The 14,799-nt window shown below is 41.3% G+C and overlaps 6 non-coding genes across 6 annotated transcripts; 2 read left to right on the forward strand and 4 right to left on the reverse strand.

Moving 5' to 3' along the window:
• Positions 1-9,054: 9,054 nt before the first annotated feature.
• On the reverse strand, positions 9,055-9,128 carry trnai-aau (transfer RNA isoleucine (anticodon AAU)). Its single transcript has one exon. It is a non-coding gene; the product is annotated as a tRNA-Ile (tRNA).
• A 591-nt stretch (positions 9,129-9,719) lies between these two features.
• trnaw-cca (transfer RNA tryptophan (anticodon CCA)) lies at positions 9,720-9,791 on the reverse strand. Its single transcript has one exon. It is a non-coding gene; the product is annotated as a tRNA-Trp (tRNA).
• A 1,174-nt stretch (positions 9,792-10,965) lies between these two features.
• Positions 10,966-11,081, forward strand: LOC130421567 (U5 spliceosomal RNA). The gene has a single exon (XR_008906878.1). It is a non-coding gene; the product is annotated as a U5 spliceosomal RNA (small nuclear RNA).
• A 256-nt stretch (positions 11,082-11,337) lies between these two features.
• On the forward strand, positions 11,338-11,409 carry trnae-uuc (transfer RNA glutamic acid (anticodon UUC)). The gene has a single exon. It is a non-coding gene; the product is annotated as a tRNA-Glu (tRNA).
• A 790-nt stretch (positions 11,410-12,199) lies between these two features.
• Positions 12,200-12,271, reverse strand: trnaq-cug (transfer RNA glutamine (anticodon CUG)). Its single transcript has one exon. It is a non-coding gene; the product is annotated as a tRNA-Gln (tRNA).
• A 145-nt stretch (positions 12,272-12,416) lies between these two features.
• trnai-aau (transfer RNA isoleucine (anticodon AAU)) lies at positions 12,417-12,490 on the reverse strand. The gene has a single exon. It is a non-coding gene; the product is annotated as a tRNA-Ile (tRNA).
• Between the last annotated feature and the right edge of the window lie 2,309 nt (positions 12,491-14,799).

Here is a 14,799-nt window from a genome sequence, read left to right on the forward strand (position 1 = left end):
CTTGGAGTTCAGAGATCCTTAAACAGCTGGATCCCTCCCACAGAAATAAATTCCCCGCTGTTCTCACCACTCACCTTGCCCTTGACAGGAAGTGTGTGACTTTGATGAAACCAAGAACTGCAGGAAACAGCTCCAGTTTCTTGAAACAAGCGCTAGAAGAAATTCATAGTGAGGAGTGGGCAAGACGGAGTATAGACTACCTGACAGACTGTGAGCTCCACAAAAAGAGATGTTGCCCTGACCCAATCGGAAGTGGTTTATGAGCAGCCCCCGCCTTTTCGCCCCCTACCGCTGGCACAGTGGTTTGAGACTGCCCATGCCAATGAAATCCTGAATCAACTTGATGAGCTTAAGGGTGTTGTAACATCAACATATTGTAGCATCCTGAAGCTTGATTCTACCAAAAAGGTAAACATAGATACACATAAAGAGCCAAATGCATGTTAAATTATATTGAATATACCAAATTGTATTGTCTTAATGCATTTATACAGATTACTAAAAAGCTTGCTGGTGGCATTGCTGACACTGCTACCTGGATGACCAACATTGGTAATGAATTTGGCCAAGTTCTGAACTGTGTCCTAACCACTGGTGAGGGAGCCGGCTTAGATGACTTGTGTCAGGGCATTGTAAAGCGATACAGGGATGCTGGGGAGCCAGATCCAGCTGCGATTTATGTTGACAGGGACTGCTGCAGCGGGACAGGTTTGTCAACTTAAGCCATTACTTAACAGGAATGTGTGTGCATTTATACATTTCTAATCCATATAAGCAATAATTTCTGGCATGTGTCTCAATGACAATAAATCATAGATCTGCATATTTCCCACTAATTTAGGAAAATGGTGTTTAGATGGCTTTTTTAGGTGTTCATATTTTGTTCATGTTCGTTCAGATGCAGAACCCTCTAAAAGCCACCTCTGTCAAAAATGAGATTATAATGTTGATGAGTGAGTGATGAGTGAATGCTCTCAAAGTAAAGTATATGTTACTCAAATAATCTTGCTTCAAAGACTTCTAAATAACGCTCAGCCCATTCTGAATTATCTGCTATCTGCTATGGAACTGAACCTAGGATCCTGATAAAAATGTTTCTTTAAAAGAAGCGAAATCTGACGGATTTAGAGGCTTAAGAGAATATTTATAAATAGCATTAGCATATTTTTAAATGATACAAATTTAAATCTAAGAAGATGTGTAAACTCGCTGATTGTTTCTCATTGGTGTAGGTGTGACTCCAGTTCTTACCTGGTTTCGACCTTGGAAGTTCAAAGTTCGCCTTGATGTTTTCCACTTCATGCGACGGTTCACTGCTGGTCTTACAACAGAGCACCATCCACTGTATGGCACTTTCTGCTCCAAGTTGTCCAGTTGTATCTTTGAATGGGACAATGATGACTTCTCTCACCTTAAAGAAGCGAAAAAGAACATACTTTTAAAAAAACATCAGGGGCATATTCCAACAGAGGCCCAAATCTTGTCAAGCATCACCTCAAGTGAGCTGGCCAAACACTGCAGGAGGAGGACGCGTGGAATTGAAGAAACTCGTGACTTGATACAAGCATTGCTAGACTCCATGTGGGAACTGACCGACACGACTGGTTTGCACCTCATTAATCCAGAGAGCATGATCCACGTTTGGGAGGTACAACAGAAACATTTACCCTGCATCCAAGACCCGCCTGGTGTTCAGCTTTACACAAAGCTGGGCTCTGGGTTACAGAAGGGTGACAAGGTTCTGGATGTACTGCGGTGTGGCAGAGGGTCCTCTTCTCTTGAAAGCTTTCATCGCCATCAGTGCACTTTCATTCCAGGTATGGTAACAATACCAAGAATATCATGTCTGTAATTAAGTAGTGTTGTCACAATACAGGAATTTCTAAACTTTGGAAGAATACAACAAAAAACATTTTAAATACGACTTAAAAAGAAGTAAAGTAAAAATAAAGGAATTCAATTTCTACAGGTTTAGTTAACAAGTGAATTAGCTTTAATTGGTAGTCAGCTTTGGTAGTTCGTAGGGGGGTTTATAATGGTATTTTGACAATGTCACACATTTTTCCTTACAGGGTGGAGATGTAATTCTGTACATACTCAGATGTACATGCTTGAGGGTGCATCGAGATGGAACATCAACCGGGCTCTTCAGGCTGTGGACATGAGTGGTACATCACAAACTAAAATCTATGATGTACGTTTAATGTCCCACATTAATGTCCTCAGCAAAAGAGTCCTCAGATGTGCACTCCTGCCAGAATTCATAACCCATGGGAAACCCACAAGTAAGATTCAATACTGTACATTCTCTTACTATAGTAATACCAGGCTTTGCTGTGAGTTTGAATGCTGCCTAAACGCTAACCATTCATTCTATTTTTAATTCATTCCATTTTTAATGGAATGATCATTACTGTAACGTGTGTCATATCTATTATCTATCTATACTGTTATAAGATGTGTCTGTGTGTTTTCAGCGTATTTGGTTGAGTTGTCTATGTGTGACTGTATTTATTTATGTATTTTTTTAAATCACAATTTTTTTTTATTCATTTCCAACACCACATTCATCACATTTACTGTTATGATTTAGCCTGATATATTCCTCTTTTTACAATATGATGCCTCTTTTTGGCAGATGAGCGTATAGCAGTGGAGTACTTGTGTACTGGATGTCACAATATGTGATGCAGCAGACATCAGTTTAAACAGACGCACTATTGGCAGTTCCAGCAGTCATGATGATTTATTGACCTCTTCTCTGGTAATATACATTTTCTTGAATTAAATTGAAATTGCATAGGAATGTTAGCTTATATGAGCAATACATGAGTTGTTTTATAATTTATACATTCAATTTAAGTAATGCTCTACAATGTTTAATTGGTATACTTACAAATGTTCAAAAATGATCTAGGAAACCCCTGTTCCAAGTGGTGGCTCTCACAGTCCTGACATTGAAGACATGTCCTGCGCTGGGCCCAGCACATCGTCTCCGGTAAAGACTCTAATACGTGATGCTTAAGCTTGTAATTTGTGAAGAACAGTTTATCAAAGAACTGTAATCCAGGATTTCGACCTTAGATGTGATTCAAGGGGTGTCCCTGGATGGGAGGCGGTGGATAACCTGGCAGGGTACCTTATTAGCCTCAACCGGACTATCACTGCTTTGTCAACCAACGAGATAGCAGAGATCTTGCGGTTTTATTCGTGTCTGCATGCCATTGATCAGTCCCCTTCCAAGTATTCCCTTAAGTGCAAGAAAAGGATCTTGCCAGGTCCTTGGAGAGCTTCTCGAAAGCGTAGTGGCTCAGCCCCTGGTCAGCAAGCAGCTGAGAGGTGAGTTAAATTGTGGTGCACCTGTGTTAAAGGACATTTTTACAGTGTGTGCCATCATAAATTATCCCTCACTTTTCATTTGCATAAAATAAAAATTCCTAATTAGTCTGTATGTTTATAAAGCTCCAATGAACCATAGAATAACATACAAAATGCATTAAATGCATTGTTTTATCCACAGACTATTCATGACCCATGGCCAGGCAGCTCAGAGACCTGATATCAACAGGATTTCAGAATGCATCGCACTCAAGCTTTTGAAGGAATTCAAGGAAGTCAGAAACAGACCTAAAGACATTAAGGGCAAAACCTTTCCAATTACACAGGCAATTGTGATGATGTATTGTCACATCAAGCAGCTGCTTGAAGACTGCCGAGAGCTGCTCGACAAGACCAACCTGGTGCTAGTTACAATCAACAACATTACAGTGTCATCTTGGTGAGTTGGTTATTGCCTTCCTAATTTCACTTTAGTAGCATATTCCTTATACTAACTTCTTAATTAACTATTAGTTTGCATTTGTTTAGAATGGTTTAATTCACAGTGTTTATATAACTCTTGAACTGAAGATGTTTTTTTTTTTTTAAAGGCTTCTCGACCGACAGAAACGAACTGATCGGGACACCTTACTGCAAGGAGTGGAGCTTCCCCAGCAAATTGGTATAGCGAAGGAGCCACTGCCAAAGCCAAGGGAGCTCCCATCTGGACCTGTTGAACATTGACATGTTCCCATTGAGTTCAAGGAGCCTGAGAATCGGGAGGGTGAGGCAGTCATTCGTCAACGTAAATATGCACGAAGTGGAACTGCAGTGTCTTCAAATGCACTCACAGGCACTGGACTAGGAGACACATCTCCATATGACACAGATTATTCTCCTGCTGCACAGAATAATTTCTTCTGTCCTGAGGCACAGCACTTTCCTGGGTGGAATACCTGGTCTGAGTGTTCTGATTGGTCTTTTTCACCCGGGTATCCGTCATCAGCTCCACCCCCACCTCATGGTTGGTCTTCCGTTGCACCCGGGCATCCATCATCAGCTCCACCCCCACCTCATGGTTGGTCTTCCGTTGTACCCGGGTATCCATCATCAACTCCACCCCCACCTCATGGTTGGTCTTCCGTTGTACCCGGGTATCCATCATCAGCTCCACCCCCAGCTCATGGTTGGTCTTCCATTGTACCCGGGTTTCCATCATCAGCTCCACCCCCACCTCATGGTTGGTCTTCCGTTGCACCCGGGCATCCATCATCAGCTCCACCCCCACCTCATGGTTGGTCTTCCGTTGCACCCGGGCATCAATCATCAGCTCCACCCCCACTTCATGGTTGGTCTTCCGTTGTACCCGGGCATCCATTATCAGCTCCACCCCCACCTCATGGTTGGTCTTCCGTTGCACCCGGGCATCCATCATCAGCTCCACCCCCACCTCATGGGTGGTCTTCCCTTCCACCCGGGTATCCATCATCGGCTCCACCCCCACCTCATGGTTGGTCTTCCCTTCCCCCTGGTCAACAGCCATTAGCTCTGCCACCACCTGAAAACCGACAACGTGCATGGAGGCTCCACAAGGCAGCACTTGAGGATGAACAGCGTGTGGCATGAGGGGAGCCACCAAAGAAAAGGCAAACAAAAGACGACTACCACTATCAATGCAAAATCTGTGGCAAGTCAAAAAGCAAACTTACTGGTCATACTCAGCTTAGAGGAAAATGGTACTGTCCAGCATCGGGCCAGAGCATTACAGGCAACAAACAAACATTACCATACCAACACCACATTATTTTATTTTTTTAAGAAACTTGTCTTAAATCTAGTTACAGTAAATTTTAAGTAGTGTATTAGGTTAACGGAATTTGAAGGATAGCCCTCTCTCTGTATTCTAGTTATTGTATAATTATTGTTAATATTTAATATTGTATTTAATAAATGTTTACTATTACATCTAATGTATCTCATATATATAAGGATTTTGGAAGTGTATATTAGATTAGATTAGATTAGATTAGATTAGATTCAACTTTATTGTCATTACACATATACAAGTACAGTGTAACGAAATGTAGTTTAGGTCTAACCAGAAGTGCAATTAGCACGTGCAGGATATACAGTGTGAATAAATACAGAATACAATATTAGGAAAATACTATACAATGGGCATAAAAATACTATTATGAAACTATTATGAAAATACTTTACAGAAGGAATGTTCTATGACAATATGACAGTCGGTATGTACTATGGACAATATATACAGAAGGCTATATACTGTGAACATTAGTGTACAGGTGGTTATGAACAGATTACAATTTAGACTATACAGTAGTGCAAGTGACTTAGGTGTGCATTAATTATAGACATTAGCTATTAAAGTTGCAGTGCAATGGAAAGTTAATGCGGTTATTAAAGGTATGGTGCAGTATATGAGTTAATGCAGTTATTGAAGTTATAGTGCAATAGATCGATTTAAAAAAAAAAATTGAACATTACAATTACTTGGATCTAAATGGACACTTAGGTATTTTGTTGATAAAATTGAATACGTTTTTTACCTTTTGTACTTATAATATTAAATATACTATAATTTTACTTCATTTTTTGCTCAATTTTTCTTTTCCCCCTTCATCTTTCTTTTTTATTTTCTTTTCCCCCACCATAGCAGTCCATTTTGCCCCATTAAGCTCAGATGCTGATTTGTATCTCTAGAGGCGAAAGAGCAAACTTCATCTCGGCCGAGCCCTGTGCAGCCGTCTGTTAGCTCGATTTGATCGTGTGGTTGGTTAGTACTCTGTGTTGTGGTCTCAGCGAATCCTGATCGAGGAAACTTTTTGGGGGGGCTTGAATAAACTGCTTCCCGCTCGCTTTGGAAATGTGTTGGTGGCGAACGCCTTCAATCGGGCGAACAACGCACTGCAATTTGTTCAAAAAGAGCCGCGCCAAGCACTTCTTCAGCTGTTCTTTAGAATGTTTAAACCCAGCTCATCCAAGCTATTGGAAAGCGGCAAACAAAAGGCTTAACTCCCCGTCGGGGAATCATTTTGTAGGAGGCTTGGCAGAAGAACTTGGCACGCACCGACACAAGCCCAGACAGCTCAGCTCGCTAGGATTATACTTCTCAAATCGTAGTTCTTCTTTCCGTTGTTCATTGCTAGTACACGTGCAGAGAAATGAAAAGTCTTTCCGACTTGCATTGAAAATGTGGGTTCGCTACTCCGATTCTTAATCTCTTGGAAACAGTTGCAGTCCGTATTGCGCTTGCTGAGGTGTCAGGCATGGTCCAGTAGTCAGAACTCCTGGTTTTTCCCAAGCTGCCCGGGTTTAACTCCCGGCGTGAGAAGCCAAAGGCTTCTTTTCCTTCAGTGTGTTTGCAAAGCCGTATTGTTTTAGAGTAAGACTCTGTTGAGTAAGCTTCACTGGCGGTCCTCAACATTTTGGGGTCAGAAAACTGCAGCTGCTCACCACAAAGCTTTCATCCCTGGGTGGGCTTGAACCACCATCCTTTCGTTAACAGCCGAACGCGCAAACCGATTACGCCACAGAGACGGTAGTCAGGGATTTTGCTTGGACACGTCGCTAAATTTGACTCGGAATTAAAGGGCAAAAGTGTGGCAAAACTAAATGAGCGTCATGCTCGTTTTCACAGAACACCTTTTGGAAACAGAAGAGTGAGGAAGTTGCACTTGTCCCAAGAAAATCCCAGCACTAGGTCTGCTGGACGGGGCCACTTTAAAAAGCGCCCCTGACTGGGGTAGCCCTGGCGCCCAACGTGGGGCTGGAACCCACGACCCTGAGATTAATAGTCTCATGCTCTATGGGTTTGAAAACCATGTTTTTTGTAAAAACCATAGTAAACGATGATTACTGTAGTAAAACCATGGTTTTGCCCCAAGTAAATCATTGCACCAAAAATATGGTTACTACACTTGTTACGTTACCACTAAAAAAAACATGGTTAATTTTCGTAAGAGGAGAAAGGTTGCAATAAAGTATATGATACTTATTAATCTAATGAAAGTTTATGTTTATGATACTTAATATGTAATCTAGCGATCTATCTAACGTTATCTGTCTATTGATCTTTTTCCATACTTGCTTAAATACCCTAATGGAAATAAACCAGGGTTTTAGTAGAGTTTTAAAAACATGTTTACCACAATCCATGATTTTGAAACCTTTTAGAGAAATAGAGGAAGATGAGGAACTGGATAGGATGATGCTGAGTCTTTCTCCAACAAAATATCTCGCACAGCTGGGTAAGTGAATTTAAGAATCATGTCACGTCTGTTATATATCAATAAACCATGATAACAAATTTAATTTTAAATACTTCAGTGAAACTATTCTAATTATAATCCTTAATTTAGGATCATCTGGAGCAACTGGTAAACAGTCTTGTCTACAACAGGTTATTTTCCATATCAGTTTTAGAGGCATGTTCTGTTACATACATACTTAACCTCCATTTCTGATTTTTAATTATTATATTTATGGTTCTGGAAGTGTTATTGCCTGTTCTAAAAGACATGTTCTTTTGTTCTAACTACTGTTAAGGGTTAAACATACCAGTGGTGAGGGATTGCATTTCATGAATTGTATTTATGAAAAAAAATATTTATTTGTTGTTATAGGTAGAATTTTTACTTGGAGGCAAGTAAATCCAATTAAAATAACGCAAGTGATTTGTTTTGACATCCAAGACAATGAAAAACAGCCTGTGTGTGTTTGTGAGTGTGTGTGTGTGTGTGTGTGTGTGTGTTTTTGTGTATTTGCGCGTGTCTGCCTGTGTATAGTGTGTATAGTCAAGACTAGACACATCGTACGCATTCAATGTTTATTATATCTTGTGTGTGTATATATATATATATGTATATATATTTACTTTGTGTTCCAAGCAGTCCTATCATCACAGCCTCATGTTCCGTTAGGTCATATGCGCAGAACTTCTTCAGAGGGTGAAGGCTCTGTACCCCCTCCAGAAGCCCCTGTTCCTAGCTACCTGACCAAAAAAAGGTAGTCAAGACAATTAATGACAAGGAAAGTAACCCAAGATATTTTGTGTTGTTTTATGAAAGAAAATATAAGAATTAAAATAGTTTGTTTAAAACAAACAAAGAAATCTATCAATGGGGTAAAAAATGCTCTTGAATTAGGCACTTAAGAAAAGGCAAACTAAAGATAATTTTTCTTACACCATTGACAGATTTTTTTAAGCTCATTTTAAACTCACTTAATCCTTATATTTTATTTCATAACAAAAGAAAACATATCTTAGGTCACTGTTCGTGACACGTAAATGTATATTGATTTAAGTTTTTTTTTTAAATTAACAACAAGACAAAAGTGCTTCGTGAGAATTTTTTTTTTTCCAGTGTATTGTTTCCCTTTCTTTCTGTTCTGTAAATCAGGGCTGTTAAATTAAAGTGGTCAATATTCTTATTTTGAAGTAAAAACTACTGAACATACAAACAAAGTGTAACAATTGAAATGGATTCATCGCGAGCAAAGTACTGACAAAGCTACTAACAATGCCGCCATTCCACGCCATTTATACCAGAAATGATTCCCGCCGCGATGGTAAGAGCATTGAATCCTAGCCACTAGGGCACCAGGGAGCACACGCTCATGAACGTTCCTCTGCGGGAGCCCGGGACGCCGGCAAGATGTGTATCCTTAATAGAGCCAGTCTGTCAGTTCAAAAGAATTTCCCACCCAAGCTGCCCCATGTGAGGCTCGACCTCACGACCTTCAGATTATTAGATTGACGCGCTGCCAAACTGCGCTAACGAGGCGTGCCACGGCACGGATCATTATACAGCAATGGTCAAAAGGGAAAAGACTAGGCCTTTTGTTGTCATAACAGGGAAGCTATCCATTTGGTTTCGGCCAAACGTTTGTATTGGAAGGGAACTGCACATAAAAACAGGCTGCGAGGTGTTGTAAGGTTGGATATTCTTGCTTGTGACCATGATGTGATACAATCTGAGAAAACCTAGGAAATCGCTGAGCGCTAAAACTCTTTGGCAGCGTCCGTCAACGCGCTAAGCAGTACCATTGTTCTGATTCAGCAAGAGTTGTCGGAGATTGAAGATTTGTATTTTATTTCTTGGCAGATCCAGATCCAAGTACCTGTGGTCGGCAGGATGCTAGCTTCAGGCGGCCCGGGTTCAACTCCCGGTATGGGAATTACCATTTTCTCAATTGGATATTTTCAAATGAAAAAGTTGCTGTTTCACAGTGAGGCTCTGACGAGTCAGCTGTGTAGGAGGTCAAACAAATAGTCACTTATCTCGTATATGAGGGATTTAATTATTTAATCAGTTACGTAATTACATTTAATCATTTAGTTAGTTTTGTCTTATTTAGAGGTGAAGTCATAATATTGACCCCGACGTGATTTGAACACCCAACCTTCTGATCTGGAGTCAGACGCGCTACTGTTGCGCCACGAGGCCTCTCGCTGGGCAATTGCCAACGATAGCGCCACAGAGACGCACAGTTGCAGGAAAGCCATCAGGAGACGGCGGCAGAAAGAGACGTCAAATTTGTTGTTCTCGGATAGAGCAACGGTTTGACTTGGAAAGAAACAGAAGAGGTTTGCAAAGTCATAACAACGAACGTCACCGCACGAAAATATAGCGCTCGTTTTCCGAGAGCCGCTTTTGCAGCATAACGGTTAAGTCCTCAAGTGTTCTGTATTTTTTCCAAGAAGATGCCTGACTGTTCTGTCACTAAGCCTGGGAACTGAGGCCTAGGTGAAAGACACCACGATCAAAAGTCATTTGCACGTGCAACGTGGGGCTCGAGCACACGACGCTGAATTTTATCCTCTACCGACCCTGACATTAAGAGTCTCATGCTCTACTGACAGAGCATGCCGGGCATACCTTGCTGCACATTAAGGCTGACAAAGCAAAACATTGGCAGAGATGACCCAGAAGGACAATCAAGCTTCCCGTCTGGGAATCGAACCCCGGTCTACCGCGTGACAGGCGGAGATACTGTAGACTATACTAACGAGGACTGGCTTGCAATTACGGAAATGTTTTTGTGCCGAACTGCAACCGATATCTCATAGCATTCTCGTTTGAAAAGATTCGTTTTTTGATATTGGATGTGTGCAGGAGGAAGGCTGCAAGCTTGGCTAATTTAGAGTGTTGTGCAGACTTTCTGAATCCTCCTTTGGACCTCGGTGGAATTGTAAACACATCATCACACTTTAATTTGTTGGTTAAAAGAAATTCAATAGAGGCAGAAGGACGCCGTTCACTATCCATTTGCATTTTTTTCATTTGGCAGATGCTTTTATCCAAAGTAGGAGAGCATATGAACCATGTGTCAGCACGCTAAACAGTACCATTGTTCTGATTCAGCTAGAGTTGTCTGACATTGAAGATTTGTATTTTATTTCTTGGCAGATCCAGATCCTAGTACCTCTGGTAGGCAGGATGCTAGCTTCAGGAACATCTCTTCAGACTTGGCTTTTGCAGTAATTTGTTGATGGAAGAGAACTTTGTCTCTTTGGCCCCTCCCAGAGTGAATTATCAGGTAGGAGCCTCGACCAAATATTAGCCCCTTGAACATTGCGGTGCGACATAGGAAGCACACTGGGCCGAGAGCTGGTGGGTGCAGCTCGAGTTTCTCTTGATCTACGCATAAATCTTCTGCCTTTTACGAAAGATTTCCGCAGAGTGAAACCACCGTGAGTTTAATGTAATTTTGGACGGCTCCTCTCACGGCAGACCTTCTTTATTGTGCCAAGAACCAGAGAGTTTAAGAATCTGCCTCTGTTGGATTGCTTCTGCACATCGTTGTCTCCTAGCTGTTTTGGGACTCTTGGTTTCACCACGCTTGTTGCGAGTTTATTGTCAGCACCTGCTCAGATAGGGAGAAAATCTTCTGCGATGCACTTCAAATGTGTGATTGTTATTTTGCTTCCTCTGTACTGGGAAACAGTTGAAGTGCACGTCGCCTCCAGGTCGGAAGAAGACAGCTAAGGCGTCCCATATTGTCTAGCGGTTAGGATTCCTGGTTTTCACCCAGGCGGCCTGGGTTCAACTCCCAGTATGGGAATTACCATTTTCTCAATTGGTTATTTTCAAATGAAAAAGCTGCTGTTTCACAGTGAGGCTCTGACGAGTCAGCTGTGTAGGAGGTCAAACAAATAGCCACTTATCTCGTTTATCAGCCTTTTTTGGCACCTTCTACATTTTAATTCCTTTGCACAATCCAAATTCAAGTGAGCAAACAGTATTAACCTTGTATTATATTGTGCGTCCTGAGGTCTCAGGCAACAAGTGCTGGACACAAAGTGCTGCGTTCTGGGTGCCGACAACTGAAAAGTAAAGAAGGTACAGCTGGGACAATCAAGGCTCACCGCTGCAGTAAAAGGTCTTCGTTTTGATTCCCGCTCATATGTTCAGTCACAAAAAGCCTTCAGGGCCCGGAGTCTGTCCTCGCTATGGCACCTGGACACACGTGACAAGAGTCTCCCATATTGCTTTTACCCAGAGCAACTTGATGTATTGTATTGTCCTTTGGCGCATTGTGTACCGATGGCCTGTTGTCAGTATGAAAAGCAGAAAATGCTACTTTAACTTGAAGTTTACTGACACCTGGTTGTAACCTAGCGTTGTCTTACTTTATCATTACAAAGACCCTTCATCTTTTATGTGGTTCATCGTTCCACAAGTGCAACACTACTCCTGCACTTAAACATAGATGAAACTCACTCGTGCTTGCCTTACAGCTCAAACGCTTTGGGAAATAGGTTCAAACAGTGGGGTGGTAACAATCCCTGGCAGGGACCCATTTGGAGGGGGTTCTGCTGGGATGCCTCCAAAAAGTGTGGAGTTCCAATGAGAGGTCTCACCGAGATTTGAACTCGGATCGCTGGATTCAGAGTCCAGAGTGCTAACCATTACACCATGAAACCCAATGTCAATCTGTTGTCGACCCACCACATTCACAAGAACAGTCCGTTCGGTCTTGCGAAGTCAAGAGCTCTGCAATAACGAGAGCAAAGCATTGGACGACCCCTGGCGCCTTGAGTTATGGAAAGGAGGCTGTAGAAAAGGCAATGGCCTGTATGGGCATCGAACCCGCGACCTTGGTGTTATTAGCACCACGCTCTGGCCAACTGAGCTAACCGGCCATGGGGCTCCAACTTTCGCGAGCCAAGCGTTGTTCAAATATTGTGACTTCAATCCCTATGGAAAAGGTATTTCCTTAGCCTGTGTGCCTCGCTTCATTTAACCTAATCAATACGCGTTGGTTTATGACAATGTAGGGGAATTAACTCAAATGATAGAGTGCTCGCTTAGAATGCGAGAGGAAGCGGGGCCAACGCCCGCATTCTCCACATTAGTGGCTATTGGAGCTTCCTTCGTGCATCTTAGCCACCCCTATGGTACCTGTCGAGGCTCACCGCTGCAGAAAAAGGTCTTTGTGTTGATTCCTAATCATATTTTCACTCACAAAAAGCCTTCAGGGCCCGTTGTCTGTCCTCGCTATGGCACCTGGACACACATGACAAGAGTCTCCCATATTGGACATCTTCGATCACTTCCTGTTTGCTGAGAGAGCGTGGTTTGAGACAGAACTCCGTCAAACTTTTTCTAAATATATTGTTTATTCCTGTTATTTCTTAATATTTATGATCTAAATTGATAACTTACAGAGGGTTAAACCTATCCTTAAGTGTATCCCATACCAAATATCGTCATATAACACACAGATAAATTTGTTTTATACGATCATTCGCTATTAGCACTCAGGCTGTTAACATTCCCAGCCTTTAGGTTCTGAATATTCCCTTTACTGCTTAACCCACTGTTCTCATTATGACACCACCAATGGCTAATGATTCAGATATGTGTTTAACGTTACCTTTGAGTGCAAATGATGAATCTTTCTTCGCACTTCAGTCAGAACTGGAAGTATTGGAGAAGCAGATCCACGATCTACTCGACAGGTTTATCTCACGGAGCCGATCTAACCAATATCGATATTATACCTCAAAGCGACGATGTTTCCGATCACCATCGCACTTTGGTAGCAATGAATTCATGACATTTTTTACAAAGAAAATCGAAATAATACGAGACAACATAGTTAAAACCAAACCTCCAAGTGTGTCGGAAGAATTAGTTTCAACCGTCACCCAAAAAGAAAAGCTAGAGTGTTTTTCTCCTATAAATCAGGAAGATTTAATTAAAATTTTTGCAACATCCAAACCGACGACATGCTTATTAGACCCCATTCCGACTACTTTATTAAAAGAGTTACAACCATCTGTATCATAATCAACTCGTCAATTAATCTAGGACATGTCCCAGGGCCCTTTAAGCTGGCTGTAATTAAGCCTCTTATCAAAAAACCAAATTTAGACCCAAATGAACTTGGAAGCTATAGACCGATTTCAAATCTCCCGTACTTGTCTAAAATACTAGAAACAGTAGTGTCAACTCAACTGTGTACCTTCCTACAAAATAATGACATGCACGAAAAGTTTCAGTCTGGCTTTAGACCGCATCACAGCACTGAAACTGCGCTCGTTAGAATTAAAAAAGACCTCCTTATTGCTTCAGATAAAGGTAACATCTCACTATTAGTCCTGCTTGACCTTAGTGCTGCTTTCGATACTGTAGACCATAAAATACTACTAGATCGTTTACACAATTATATCGGTATTCAGGGACAGGCACTGCAATCGTTCAGATCTTACTTAACAGACAGATATCAATACGTCCATTTAAATGGGAAATCGTCAAATCTTACGCAAGTAAACTATGGATTACCTCAGGGATCGGTTTTAGGACCCTTGCTTTTCTCCATATACATGCTGCCCCTCGGCAACATTATTAGAAAACATGGAATTAGCTTCCACTGTTATGCAGATGATACTCAGCTATATATCTCATCAAGACCAGATGATTCCTTTAAGCTATCCAAACTGGCAAAGTGCAGTTAGAGTCCTCCTTTTAAACTCTAGCAAAACAGAAATATTACTTATAGCACCAAAATCAAGTAAACAGAATATCTCAGATTACAGCCTGCAAATTGAAGCTGCACTGTTACTCCAACAAATACAGTTAAAGACCTAGGCGTTATATTAGACGGCAACCTGTCATTTAAAAATAACATCTCAAATATCACAAAAACAGCCTTCTTCCACCTTAGAAATGTTGCCAAATTACGAAATAGTTTCATTCATTTATTTATTTATTTAGAAATTACATATTATTCATAAGAATGATCTTACTCGTTGTATAAATATCATGCACTGTGCTGTGTTTTAACTTTTCTGTTTTTCCTGTTCGCCCCTGTAAAGCTGCTTTGAAACAATACACATTGTGAAAAGCGCTATATAAATAAACTTGAATTGAATTGAATCTCCCATATTGTTTGTGCATTGCTTTTACCCATAGCAACTTGATGCAGGACATTTCACGTTCAAAGACA

The sequence above is a fragment of the Triplophysa dalaica genome, chromosome 5 (genome assembly GCF_015846415.1).
Source record: "Triplophysa dalaica isolate WHDGS20190420 chromosome 5, ASM1584641v1, whole genome shotgun sequence".
In the NCBI taxonomy this organism is placed as follows: domain Eukaryota; kingdom Metazoa; phylum Chordata; class Actinopteri; order Cypriniformes; family Nemacheilidae; genus Triplophysa; species Triplophysa dalaica.